General features: G+C 48.9%; 2 long non-coding RNA genes across 2 annotated transcripts in view; one reads left to right on the top strand and one right to left on the bottom strand.

Moving 5' to 3' along the window:
* Positions 1–437: 437 nt before the first annotated feature.
* LOC122462336 lies at positions 438–13,315 on the bottom strand. The gene is made up of 3 exons (XR_006284823.1): positions 13,180–13,315; positions 5,189–5,190; positions 438–450 (listed from the first exon to the last, which is right to left on the bottom strand). It is a non-coding gene; the product is annotated as an uncharacterized LOC122462336 (long non-coding RNA).
* The window catches only part of LOC122462337, a 780,208-nt gene continuing 773,209 nt past the window's right edge, over positions 6,652–13,650 (top strand). Inside the window, exons 1-2 of the long non-coding RNA XR_006284824.1 lie at positions 6,652–7,827; positions 13,311–13,384. This is a non-coding gene — a long non-coding RNA (uncharacterized LOC122462337). The remainder of the gene's footprint in view (positions 7,828–13,310; positions 13,385–13,650) is intronic.

A 13,650-nucleotide genomic window follows, 5' to 3' on the forward strand; every position in this document is an offset into this window, starting at 1 on the left:
TACATGTCTAAAAATATGTTTAGAGGCATTTTTTGAAACACTGTTGAACTATAACATAAAACATTCTTGTGTTTACACCTTGTAACTCTAATAACGTTTTCTAAATTAGAACACTCTCTTTTTTCTTTCCCTCCATATGTTACAGGGGTAGAAATTCTAACAGGAGTGGATGGTCCCGTCCATCACCATCTGCTATCACTAGGTCAGGGGGTGGGGAAAGGTGAGGAGCAGCAAACCGTGATGGAGCAGCAACAGCCACCAGCTGTCTGTCCGTATTTCTTACCAGGATCACGCTTTGCCAGCAGGCTCCTTTGTCATGCTGCACCAGGGTGGGGCAAACACATGGGAAGGGGGAAGCTGCATGGGCTCTTTCCTATAACCAGGTCACATTCACCCAGCCTAGGCCCATCGCTCACACAGCCCTGGGGCTGGGCTCTCACTCCCCTTCCCCTGCCCAGCTACTGAATCCCCTTCCCCAGCTCTCCCCACCCCTCCCTCCATCGCGCTGGGACCAGCTGCCCCCCACGGCTGCAGTGCAACGTGTCCATACAGTGGGGCCCAGTCACTCTCACTTCTGCCCCATGCAGCTATTTCACCCCTCTCCATGGGCAGAGACGCCCCCGGGGCAGGAAATGCCAGGACATTCCTGTCACTCACCGGCCCCATTGCACTCACTGGGCTCCTCCCCCATCTGTGACGTTGCACTCCATAGGGTTTATGAAAATATGCTTATGAATATGAATATGACATAACTGGAATATGCTTTATGCAAAAGGTCCCATGTAAGGTATCACTGAAACAGTTCTAATCTACTGAATATGGTTTTCCTATTTGTATGTATGTACCATTCCTATATTTAAAGTTAGGAATATGAAGTATAAATCTGAGATCCTATTGTAATTATGCTAAGTAAGGGCCATTAGTGATACTTTAGGAACTTGATGGCTCCCATTTACCAGGACAATTGGCTGCAAATGGCTTTGTTTACCTGCAAACCTTCTGGTGTACATGTGGGCCAGCCCAGGAAGAATGGAGACCGGGGTCTTACAGAGACATGTGACCATGTCACCTGACACTGAAATCCATCTTGAATTTGGTACTTTTCCACAGGGGGGTGGGATTTCAAACAAGGGTTTCCCACCTTAGGGAAATTCTATGTAAGGTGGGGGAAGTAAACAATGAGGGTCTTCAGCTGGCTTAAGAGATGGCCTCCCCACCTCACAGAGATACTTGAAAGCACCTGGATTGTGACCACAGGGATGGGAGAGAACAGGCTGGACCCAGGTCAGAAAAGGCAACTGACCTGAGAAGGATTTTACCTGAAATAACATCGAGAAGTTATCATCTGTAACTGATTTCTTAAGGGCTTGTCTACACTGTGCAGCTCTTAGCGACAAGGCTGGGTCGACACAGCCTTGTCGCTAAAAGTCACCCTGTGTGAACACTCTTTTGCGGTATTTTGATGGCACTTTTGCCGACAAAACACTTCCAGCCCCGCGAGCGGCATAAGCTTTGTCGGCAGGAGAGCGTTCCCACCGCCGCTTGTGGTGGCCAAACTTCTGTCTTTCACAGGGGGGCTTTTTTAAGTATCCGCAAAAGACAAAAGTTTTGGTGACAACGGTGCAGTGTAGACATACCCTTAGTGTATTAACCTTCGGCTTGCAGGTTTTGTTTTATTTTGGTTTGTGACTTTGTTCTGTCTGTTATTACTTAAAACCACTTAAATCCTATTTTGTATACTTAACAAAATCGCTTTTGTTTATTGATAAACCCAGTGTAAGTCATTGTTACGGGGTGGGGTGGGGTGCTCAAATAGATGCACGTATCTCTCTTTCAGTGATAAAGAGGGCGGACACTTATGAGTTTACCCTGTATAAGCTTTATACAGAGTAAGGCAGATTTATCTAGGGTTCAGGCTCCCAGAAAGGCAGTACACTCGGTGCTGGAACAGTCCCTGTGAACTGAAAAGCCCCATGGCTCAGTGAATCTCAGGGTCTAAGGAACTGCAGAGGGGTGTGACCCATTCTCTGAGTATGTGCTGGAGCTAAACTGGAGTGTCTAGCTAGCAAGACAGAGTTGAGGGGCGCCCATTTGGGCAGGGGGGTTATTCTCAGTGGTACCCCAGCGCATCAAGTGACAGTTTCAAAGGGATCTCTGTGACCAAATCCATCACACCATCCAGAGGCTCTTCTTCCTTGAGGTCTCTCTCCCCTTCCCACTTTGTTACATCCCCACTCCCAGCTGTAATGCAATAAGATTGGATAAGAAACCCTAGTAATTACACATAATTTCAGTGTGCAATAGGGAAAGGAGCACAGGTATTTCTGAATGAAATTTTAAGGAAAAAATATTTATTTTTAGCTTAACCTTTCCCTGTGTGAAAGCCTGGGAATAACAAGTAGCTTCACCAGCCCATGCCACCTAGAAACCTGCAAGTTGGAAGAAAACCCAAATGAATCCATCTAAAGATAATTTTAAGTCTTTATTTTCAAATAATCAAAGTGAGGAGAGTGCACTCTGCCCTAAATTGAATATTGTGAATAAATCTTCAAAACTAAACTACATTAAAAGTGTTAATGCTGCATCCAGGTTAAAACAAAAACGTAGTCGACGTAATGCCAGGTGGTGTGCTTCCCCTCATGACCTGCTCAACTATCTCTTCAAGTAAGTAGCTTCAATTATTAATTTCAAGAAAATAGACGAATCAATCACAATTTTTACAGAGCATTCCAGAAAATGGTGGACTGAACCCAGAGCAATTGGGATGAATTTCCTAAAACAGCTTTATTTTCTTTGTGGTCTAAATCTCACATGACACAAAAATATCATCCTTTGTGAACTGATGTATGAGAAGAAAGGTATCCTGATGAACTTTCACCCAATTGCATGGTAAGTCTCTTTAAGTGCCAGGGTCTTTAATACAATCAACTTGATTTGTGATTATTCAGTTAAGCCCATAAAGCACACAAGAACAGCAATACTGAGTCAGACCAATGGTCCATCTAGCCCAGCATCCTGTCTTCTGACTGGGGCCAATGCCGGGTGCTTCAAAGGGAATGAACAGAGCAGGTAATCGTCAAGGGATCCATCCTCTATTGCCCATTCCCAGCATCTGGCAACAGCAGCTAGGGACACTCAGAGCATGGGGCTGCATCCCTGGCCATCCTGGCTAATAGCCATTGAAGGACCTAACCCCAAAAAACTGATCTAGTTCTTTTTGGAACCCTGTTATAGCTTTGGCCTTCACAACATCCCTCGGCAAAAAAGTTCCAGAGTTTGTGCGTTGTGTGAAGAAATATTTCCTTTTGTTTGTTTTAAACCTGCTGCCTGTTAATTTCATTTGATGACCCCTAGTTCTTGTGCTATGTGAAGGTGTAAATAACACTTCCTTATTCACTTCCTCCACACCAGGCAAGATTTTATAGAGCTCTATCATCTTCCCCGTTAGGCACCTCTTTTCTAAACTGAAAATTCCCAGTCTTTTTAATCTCTCCTCAGATGGAATCTGTTCCAAAACCCTAATCATTTCTGTTGCCCTTCTCTGTACCTTTTCCAATTCTAGTATTTCTTTACTGAGCTGGTGCAACCAGAGCTACATGCAGTGTTAAAAATGTGGGCATACCATGGATGTACCGTATATAATAAAAGTGGAGGAGTTTAGTTTGACAGACTGTTCAACAAAGCCAAGGCCATCAACCTACATGAAAAGGCTGCAAAAGACCAAGCCTCTGGACTGCAACGACACACCGAAAGCCTTATAAGCCAGTCACAGTCAAAGCCAATTTTAAAAGTACTTAATGAGGCTGTTAAGAACGCTGGAGACACAACATAGTTTATGTGAACAAACATGGCTGTCACATCATACTTCCTATTTAAGCAAGAGATACCACAAACTAGAAACTGGAGGCCAATGTTAAGTGCATTGTCACTTGTTAATTCTGAAGCTGGCCACTGGTTTTGACCAAGACCAGCAAATGCTCACTATCTTTCTGCAAGAAACTCAGCTGACTGGCTAGAAGCACGTGGTGCAACAGTGAGAGACTCAGCAGTTGAAAAAGTGAAGGACTCTCTCCCTGCATTCAGAAAATGTGCTCACATGGCTGATGAACGCACCGATGGAAATGGGTTCAAGTTTTAAGTCATTGCCTATCTTATCTTAACGTCAGTGGTAGGCCAATGGATGCATTTCTAGATGTTCAGATTAGAGAAGACACATCATCTGCATCTCTTGTAAGTCTACTGTTGCAACCACTTTGGTCATTAAACAATGCCATCCAGGCATCTCCTACAACAGTACTAGATCTCTGTCCAGCAATAGAAGCTACATTTGATTCAATCAGAGAGATATTAATTGAAAACCTATTGGCAGAAGCAAAGACTTCAGTCTAGAAGTTGACTTATAAAGGCACTTAAGTGAAGTCTTCCTAAGTGAAGAGGACAGAAAGTATTTGTTAAACCAGCTGAAATAGTACACAGACTTGATTTTTACGAATCTACAACAGTGACTTCTGGATTCTACTCAACCTCTACATAGCTTTTACAGGTGCCTGTCTTATAAAATGCTCACAGTTGAGTGGAGCGAGGCACTACCAGCAATGGGGCTGCCATGTGCCCAGGACAGAACAGAGAATTTGAACACAGACTGGAATATCATATGACAAACAAATTAAGATTTGACTTCAACTTCTTCTTTATCATCACTAGTGGTTTGACCCACTTTTTGTGCTATGTTTCCCGGGGTGAAAGAAGTAGGAATTCATCTCTTGCTACTCCCAGTCACAAGAGCTACAGTTGAATGTTATTTTCCCTCATTGAATAGAATTTTGTGTTCTGAAAGGAGTCACATTCTGCCTGATCATGAGCATATCGTGAGGGACTGGAAGTACTGGAAACATGAGAAGTCACTCACTGCACTCAAGAAATTCATTAACAGAGTTGTGCAAAATTACAAGAAGCCAAGAAGGATGTAGGTATAGTGCTTCATAGAAGGCTTGAGTAGTCAACTTTAATTTGTGTGATGATTTTAAAACATGAGTTAAATCTAATAAAATGGTTGTGAAACATTTTTCAGTTTTTACTATGGTGCCATACAGCAGCCCCCACAGTAGATTTGCCCACTCTGAATTGGTTCCCGACTGACCGGTAGCAGTCAGGCGTTACAAGCTTCCACACGGCTATTGCCACTCACTTCTCAACTGTCAGGGCAGCTCTCATCTTGGTATTCCTGCACTTCAGGGCGGGGGAAAGCAACTCACAAAGTTCCATGAAAGTGGCCTTATGCATGCGAAAGTTTCGCAGCCATTAGGAATCATCCCAGACCTGCAACACTATGCGGTCCCACCTGTCTGTGCTTGTTTGCCAGGCCCAGAATCACCGTTCCACTGTATCAACATGCCCCAATGCCACCATGATATGCCAATTGTCACATCCCGTGCTTTCAGGAACGTCTGTGTCCATGTCCTCGTCACAATCTTCCTCGTGGTGGCGGCTCCTAGCTAGGCTCTGCACGTACTGCAGGGTAATGTGCGAGGTGTTTGCAATGCTCACAAAAGCAGTGTGCAGCTGAGCGGGCTCCATGCTTGCTGTGCTAAGGCATCTGCACGGAGAACCCAGGATAAAAGGAGCAAAACGATTGTTTGCCATTGCTCTCTAGGAGGGAGGAAGGCGGGAGAGGAGACTAACATGTACCCAAAACCACCCGCGACAATGTTTTTGCTCCATCAGGCATTGGGAGCTTAACCCAGAATTCCAGTGGGCAGCGGGGACTGTGGGATAGCTACCCATGGTGCACCACTCTGTGAGTCGATACTAGCCACGTTATTGAGGACGCACTCCACCAACCTAATGCGCTTAGTGGGATCATGCACGATTGGCTGTATAAAATCAGTTGCTAAAGATTGTCTTCTATAAAATCAACCTAATTTCGTAGTGTAGACATGCCCTTATACTGAACACATCTCGTGTGAGGGTATCTGTCTTAGAAGGAACCTCTGTAGCCAGTCCATATCTGGGATAGATGCCTGTTACGGGGTCAGAAATAAACTAGTGCCAGAGGAGAACGGAAACTGAAGGAAGAAAGCAACAGACATGTAAATAGAAGGGAAAAAAACCAACAAAGGTTGCAGGATCTCATCAGCATGCCCCTTTTAAATGCCCCAGAGAACTTCAGCTTTGACAAACCTTCAGAATGGACAGACTAGAAACATATTTTGCAAGATTGTACATTGAAACAAACTCCACAAGGAAACTGGACCTATACAAGTATCTTCTTTAATTTATGCTATGGAGAAGCAGGCAGAACGTAGCCTTAAATCCTTTGACTTTACTGAAAACAGTCACAAAGATGACTACGAAAGGGTTCTGTCTATCTTTGCTGCATACTTTATACTGCAGAGAAACATGATTTATGAAAGAGCATGTTTCCACCAGAGAATTCAAGCACCAGGGGACAATATTGATTGTTTTATAAGAGTTCGGCATACGTTGGCTGAAAACTGTCATCTTGAAACTGTACAACATGAAAATATCAGCGATATGCTGGTTATTGGGTTAACAAATAAAAACCTTTCACAGCAGCTACAGCGGAAGAGAGATTTAATCCTAGCCACAGCTGTACAGGAAGCAAAGCTTTCTCAACTAATCAAGCAGCAGAACAAAAGGCAGGACAAACTTGAAACCCCCAAAACTAGCTTAGAAGCTGCAAACAGAAACTTGAATGCTAAAAGTCTATCATAAAATGCCAGAGGCAAGGAGACAGAACTTCCAACTAAGAGGGACAAATTCCAGCCTACATGTACAAGGTGCGGTAAAAGTCATAGCCTGAGAGATGCATATCAACCCAGAGGTGGAAGGTGTAATAAATGCACAAAATATTAACAATTTTGCAGCTGCTTCCTGCACCAGTGCAGTCAGAGGTTTGACTAATATTACAGAGAATCAAGAGCCATTGTTTCTGGGATCTTTCACTTGTGACAACACAGAATCTGCCTGGAGAGTAAAACTGGATATTTATAGCAAGACTATTGACTTCAAAATTGATTCAGAAGCTGATGTCACAGCCATTTCAGAAGGGACTTACATTCAGCCCCTCCCAGAGCTGAAGTCAGCTGACACAGCTCTGACTAGCTCTGGAGGGATCCTGAACTGCGTGGACTAGTTCACCACAGAAACAATTTACAAAGACAAAGGCTATGCGTTCAGAGTGAATGTGTTCAACAGACTGAAGACCAAGAACCTTCTCAGCTGCACTTTGGCAGTCAGGATGAGCCCAATGAGAAAGAACTCAATGGAGGATTTAATGATACTTAACTTTTGAATGGAGATCCAGTCTAAATCAAGTGGAGACAATACAGAAACCGTGTACAAAAATCCCTATCAGAGAGACTAGTCTTGGAATAGACTGGCTGCAGATTTATGCAAATTCAAAGGATATTATTACCTGGTTATCATGGACTACTTTCCAGGTATATAGAAATGATGGAAGGTAATATCGATGGTGAGCGTTCAGCTGTTGTGACCTGCACAGTTAGTGCCATGTTTGTATTTCTTCCACAGGACAGAAGTGACTTTGTCTGTACAAAGTGCAAGCTGGTATCCATATTGAAAGAGAAGGTTCAAGGTCTGGAGAAATAAGTATCGACCCTGTGTTGGGTAAGAGAAACGGAAGATTTCCTGGACAGACGTCAGGATATGCTTCTACGGACACAACGTTTTGAAGATTCAGAGCAGGCTGCGCAGCGGGGACAGGAGGATGGTGAAGAAAACTGGTAGCATGTGACCTCCAGAAAAAGAAAGGGGAGCGTCCATGTACCAGCAACGCAGATACAGGTGAGCAACCGTTTTCATGTTCTCTCCAGAGGTACTAACGCGGAGAGTGGACTAGATGATACATCTGAGAGAAGGGAGCAGAAGGAGACTCCGCTGATTGGAAGGCATGAGATGCACTGTCCTAGGGTTGGGGGTTCTACGACCACCGCTCCCAAGAGAAGGAGGCAGGTGGTGGTGGTCAGGGACTCTCTCCTCAGGGGGACTGAGTCATCTATCTGTCCTCCCGACCGGAAAAACCGAGAAGTCTGCTGCTTGACAGGAGCCAGGATTCACGATGTGACGGAGAGACTGCCGAGACTCATCAAGCCCTAGGATCGCTGCCCCTTCCTGCTTCTCCACGTGGGCACCAATGATACTGCCAAGAATGACCTTGAGCGGATCACTGCAGACTACGTGGCTCTGGGAAGAAGGATAAAGGAGTTTGACGCGCAAGTGGTCTTCTCGTCCATCCTCCCTGTGGAAGGAATAGACCTGGGTAGAGACCATCGAATCGTGGAAGTCAACGAATGGCTACGCAGGTGGTGTCGGAGAGAAGGCTTTGGATTCTTTGACCATAGGATGGTGTCCAAGAAGGAGGAGTGCTAGGCGGAGATGGGCTCCACCTAACGAAGAGGAGGAAGAGCATCTATGCAAGCAGGCTGGCTAACCTAGTGAGGAGGGCTTTAAACTAGGTTCACCGGGGAAGGAGACCAAAGCCCTGAGGTAAGTGGGGAAGTGGGATACCAGGAAGAAGCAAGAACAGGAGAGAGTGAGAGGGGAGGGCTCCTGCCTCATACTGAGAAAGCAGGACGATCAGCGAGTTATCTCAAGTGCCTATACACAAATGCAAGAAGCCTGGGAAACGAGCAGGGAGAAGTGGAAGTCCTGGCACAGTCAAGGAATTATGACGTGATTGGAATAACAGAGACTTGGTGGGATAACTCACATGATTGGAGTACTGTCATGGATGGATATAAACTGTTCAGGAAGGACAGGCAGGGCAGAAAAGGTGGGGGAGTTGCACTGTATGTAAGAGAGCAGTATGACTGCTCAGAGCTCCGGTATGAACCTGCAGAAAAACCTGAGAGTCTCTGGATTAAGTTTAGAAGTGTGAGCAACAAGGGTGATGTTGTGGTGAGAGTCTGCGATAGACCACCGGACCAGGGGGATGAGGTGTACGAGGCTTTCTTCAGGCATCTAAATGAAGTTACTAGATCACAGGGCCTGGTTCTCATGGGGGACTTCAATCACCCTAATATCTGCTGGGAGAGCAACTCAGCAGTGCACAGAGAATCCAGGAAGTTTTTGGAAAATGTAGGGGACAATTTCCTGGTGCAAGTGCTGGAGGAACCAACTAGGGGCAGAGCTCTTCTTGACCTGCTGCTCACAAACCGGGAAGAATTAGTAGGGGAAGCAAAAGTGGATGGGAACCTGGGAGGCAGTGACCATGAGATGGTCGCGTTCAGAATCCTGACACAAGGAAGAAAGGAGAGCAGCAGAATACGCACCTTAGTGGAAGCGTGGGGCCCAGGACAGCCCGGAGGGTTAGCGGGGGCCTGGCACCAGGAGCAAGGGTCGGGCCTGACCCCGCAGTCACCAGCGGGAAGCAGGGTGACCCGGCCCCAGCCTGCTCCAGTCCGCCGTCTCCCAGCATCGCTCGGAGAAGGGGGCTTGGGGGAAGGGTGGAATGGGGGCAGAGCAGGGGTGGGAAGGGGTGGGGCGGGGGCAGAGCAGGGGCAGAAGCTTGGGGAGGGTTGGGGTGGGGTGGAGCAGGGGCAGGAAGAGGCAGGGGCAGGGTCTGGCATGGAGTGGGGGTTATCACAGGCCCCGCACCCCCTCTAGGGATGGCCCTGGTGGCATTAACCAGGTAACCTCTCCTCCCAGCGTCTGCATATTCACGTCACCATAATTTGGGGCACCACCGGGACAGCAGGTAAGGGATGGCCCTGGGTGTTGCAGACTCTGGTGAGGAGAGGATGCAGGGTGTTCCTGCACATTGGCAGGCCCTGTCTGGAGCTGTCTCCCAGCCCCAGGGCTGCACATATGCAAGAAGCCCATCTCCCCTCTTGGGGTCAACCTGATGCCCTCACCCCCGGGACTGAGTCCTTCTCCAGCCCCCTTTCCTGAAGGGCTGTGACGTGGGCTCTGTGGGTTAAGAAAATCCTCCCTCTGTCCAGGTGTCCCTGATACCAGCAGCATTCTTTCTGCTGCTTCCTTTGTGCTGCCAGGCAAGGGGAAGACACCCCCCAGCCCCAGCCAGCCGGGTCATTTCCATCTTCGCACAGATGCCTGTTCAGCCCGAAGGCTCCTTGGATTCAAATCCTTGGCTGTTACAGAGGCAGGGGCTGAATTTTGCCTTAAAGAGATACCGTCCTTTTCCACAAGTGTGTCAAAATGGATGCCCTGGTGAATCCCAACCCCTGCTTAGACTGGGGATCATATGTGCCTGAGCCCAGCAGGGTAAACCAGGACTGGGGCCTGGAGGGAGAGCCCGTCTGCCACCACCCCATGCCCCCGAGGGGTTGCGTGTGTGACTGCTTTCCTCTGAAAGGTCAGCGACACAGTTCACTCTCTGAGTCTGAATTCCAGGCTGCTTGCCTGGCGGAGTGGGGCGGGGTGGGGGGAAGTAGAGGCTGAGTCAGCCCCTCTGTGTGGAGCGTCCATCCCCAAGTGACCAGCATGAGGACATTCCTGTGCTCACAACATGACTCGCCAGGGTGCTGGCTGGGCACACTCACTTGCTGAGAGGGTTGGTCAGGGCCTTGGTTCTCTCCCACTGGAGCTTTCCTAGACAATTTTCCATCTTCTTCCAAAGGCCTTTCCCTGTTTTCCTTTCCTGGGGCCCCGCTAAGCCGCCATCCCTGGTGCTCTCTTGGGCCAGGGCTATGCGTTCCTCAACTGCAAAACTCTGGCTGTGAACAATTGGAGCAGCTTGTTCGGTGGCAGGCACCTCTTCCACCCCTTTGTCTCTGAGGGCACTGGGCAGGCTGCCTTCTGCTGCGCTGCAGGAGTTCATCTCCCCACCTCCCTTTGCTGCTGGAGACACGCTGCTTCTCTCTACTGCCGGGGAGTCAAAGAGACTTTCTCTGTCGCTCTGAGTAGCCTGGGATTTCCCCCCTTCTCTCTGGGATCTCAACACAAAGATGCACTTTGGCTGCAAGTGACCACATCCACACCCTTAGTCACAACAAAAAAGAATTCCCAATAAGCATCTCAGTGGGGATGTCGTCCAGCGCCCCCACTTGTCAATCACTTTGTAAACCATCTTCTTCTTTGTGCACCATGGCTAAAGGTACAATACTCCTAGACTGTCTTCTTAACACAAGCTCTGCCATTGCAGCAGGCAAGGCGTCAGATTTTGGAAACACACTCGACTAAACCAGAGAAATTTGTGTCCCCGTATCTTTCCATCCCGTGTCTACTCTGTCATTGATTTCCCTGCAGTAATAGGCTTCATCTCTCGCTCTGCAGAGCCAAGCCTCTCAAAGCCTTTCAAGTAATCCTCGGGTGCTTCAGGGGTGTCTGTGCTGAGGACAACTGAATTACTGTGAACTGGCTGAGGCTTGGTTTTTCTCAGCTCAGGGCCCTGATTTGTCTGGTGCTCTGGGTAGTTCCCCTGATCACAATTCCTCAGGCTCTTCCTTGACAGGAGATTTATCATGGGAATTCCTAGGAGAGCAGGGGCAGCGAGTTATAGTCCCTTGTGGAGCTCGGGCTTCAGCAATATTCAGGGCTTGGGGCCCTGCTCCAACAATGTTTGGATCTGGGTCTCTCCCCCGGCCCTGCCTGGAGCGGCCCCTGGTCCAGAGCATTCTCCCCCAGCCCCCACCTGCCCCCCCCCCGGCCCCCGGAGCCCCCTGTCTGAGTGAAAGCGGCACGGCTCGCCCTGGCCTCCGCTGCCGGCAGCCCCAGCACCGCACAAGAGCACCTGGGAAGGGGGAGCGGGAGGGGGCACACACATGCTTGGCAGCCCCCCCTCCCCTCTCCCGGCACCAGACGCCGAGGGGGCTTCTGGCGGGAGACATCTGGAGTGGACCCGCTTGACTCACCTGAGCAGCCGCTGGGGCTTCGGTGAGTGTTTGACCCTCTGATCCACCCACCCACCCCTCCTGCAAACACTGGGCAAGGGGCAGCCCTGTCCCCCGCCCCAGTGAGGCTATGAGGAGGGGGAGCAGGGGAGGAAGGAAGACACATGTGATGGCAGTCCCCTCCCCCCGAGCACCCATCACCCCCTCCCAGAGCCCACACCCCTCTCTGGCCCCCAAACTCCCACCCAGAGCCTGCACCCCCAGCCTAGAGCCTGCACCCCAACTCCGTCCCAGAGCCTGCATCCCTCACTCCCTTCTGCACCCCCAGGCCCTGCCCCAGTCCAGAGCCTGCACCCAGCACCCAAGCTCCATCCCACAGCCTGCACCCCCACCCCCTTCTCACACCCCCCTCCTGCGCCCAAACTCCCTCCCAGAGCCTGTACCCAAACTCCCTCCTACACCCCCACCCGTTACCCCAGCCCAGAGGCTACAACTAAACTCCATTCCAGAGCCTGCATCCCCTCCCTCCGCAGCCCCTCCCATCCCCAAACTCCCTCCCAGACCCTGCACCCCTCCACCCATCCTGCACCCCCACCCTGTGCCCCAGCCCGGAGCCTGCACCCAGCACCCAAACTCCATCCCAGAGCTTGCACCCCAGACTCCATCCTACAGCCCAACCTCTCAACCGTCCTACACCCCAATTCCCTGCCCCAACCCAGGGCCTGCACCCCAGACCTCCTCCCCCAACCCGAACTCCCTCACAGAGCCTTCGGCAGGTTGGGGGTGGAGTTTGGAGGGCGGGGGCAGGCTCTGAGTGTTCTGGGCACCACCAAAAGTTCTACAAACTTGCCACCCCTGTAGGAGAGGAATGATTCTGGGGAAGTCAGTGCCTAACCTCCCAATCCTGCTCCTTTGTCTTTGATTAATGAGCAGATTAAAGATAAAAGCATTGTATTCAATACTTTAAGTGTCCATACAATCTCTGTGCACATTGGATTTGAAAAGTTGTCCTTCTTTGTCTGTACACCACAAGCGTCCATTTTAAATCAATAGATGCATAATGACCCATGGGCTACTTCCCTAGGATATACAGGGTCACAAACATCATGGTGAATAGGACAGATTACTAACTCATCACAGTGGGTTTCAGCCCCCTAGGATCACCTGTAAGGATTTTTCCTTCCTTTAAAGAGGGCAGAACCCAAACCCCATTCAGAAGACGCGGGGAATCTTACAGTAAATTCTTCCCACATAGTCCCCTCTGTAAACTCATCTAGCAGAGCTTGCCTTAGCACACGAAAATAAGGCCACACAGTGGTAACCACACAAACAAGACTTTATTTACTATGGGGGAAAGGACTAGGATAGGCTAGAGAAGGGGTGGAGTAACAAAACTTTAACTCTGGAAATGCTCCACTCTCACAAACAATTACACCCACGAGGTAATGTTGATGTGCTTTCTACCTTCTCTTGCAGGGAGAGCGATGGACAGCTTCTGCTATCTTGACATTGGACATCAGGGAGGGACTCCATGATGGACACAGGAATGGGTGAGTAGACCTAACTAAAAACCCTCTCTATCCCTCTTTGCGTCGTCTCTGCCTGGATGTTAGACCCTGTCTACGCGGATTCAATCCGTGCGTGGGAGTGTGCTTCCCAACCCAAACTAATATAGCCAATGGCAAAAGGTCACCATATTCTTTTGCCAAGTCCAAGATGGCCACCTTATAGATAACACAAAATGTACATGCCTTTCTTCCCTTCTTTTACGAAAATTTGGCAGGGGCAAACACCATTTTACACACCCAGAGACTGC

The sequence above is a fragment of the Chelonia mydas genome, chromosome 11, assembly GCF_015237465.2.
Source record: "Chelonia mydas isolate rCheMyd1 chromosome 11, rCheMyd1.pri.v2, whole genome shotgun sequence".
Taxonomy (NCBI): domain Eukaryota; kingdom Metazoa; phylum Chordata; order Testudines; family Cheloniidae; genus Chelonia; species Chelonia mydas.